The following is a 982-nucleotide window of genomic DNA, read 5'->3' on the forward strand; positions in this document are numbered from 1 at the left end:
AGGGCTTGTTGCATGCGGTTGGAGATCGTTTCGTCATGCAGCCCTGTTACACAAATTACCAGATCGTCTGCATATCCTTGTGTTTCAAAGCAATTAAATACATAGGCATTTCAACAAAAAATTAGTCCAACAAATTACCTTTATAGGGATTATAAACGCACGACACTAATATACTTTTTATACTACCTGAGATTTCAGCAATAATAAACTCGGTTTGTGAACTGGGGGATACTGCCAATTTATAGGTTAGATTCGCAGTAGATTGCAGCACACAGTGGTTCGGATCGCAAATCTAGCTGGACGAAACTATTTAAACAAATACTCGTTGATGGATCTTTACACCACTTCTTACCTATGGGATTTTTGAGTCGCTGATTACGAATATGAAGTCACTTATCAAAAATTCAAAATGGCGGATCCAATATGGCGTACGAAAATTAAAAAAAATGGTAGATTTCCATGAAACTGGGTATCTGGGGGTTTTCTGGGTCGCTGATTACATATCTAAAGTCATTTACCAAAAATTCAAAATGGCGGAGCCAATATGGCGGACGAAAATTTAAAAAAATCGGTAGATTTCTATGTAACTGGGTATCTGTGGATTTTCTGGGTTGCTGATTGCGAATCTAAAGTCATTTACTTAATTTACTTAATTTACTTTCGAACGAGCATTTTCATCAGATATTTCTTTCAATTTACTAATCACATAATCACGGACACCTTGTTGTCTTTTAGAGGTTTCAGCAACACCAAATGTCAAACAACTCACTTCTTAAGATTTTATTTACCATGACTGAAATTTAAGATCACAGCAAGAAACACAAATAAATTTCAGAAAAAATTTTATAACAGCGCGTAAAGATTTGCATGCCTGTTGTATAATTTTTTAATTTCAGAAAGCAGAAAATTCGCGAGGTACTATTTTTTTTAACTCTTACATAACCAAAGGTTTTATAACTCCAAGTATTTTTCTATTTTAACA

The sequence above is a fragment of the Rhagoletis pomonella genome, unplaced genomic scaffold (assembly GCF_013731165.1).
Source record: "Rhagoletis pomonella isolate Grant_MI unplaced genomic scaffold, Rhpom_1.0 Rhpom_scaffold_00021, whole genome shotgun sequence".
NCBI classification, from domain to species: domain Eukaryota; kingdom Metazoa; phylum Arthropoda; class Insecta; order Diptera; family Tephritidae; genus Rhagoletis; species Rhagoletis pomonella.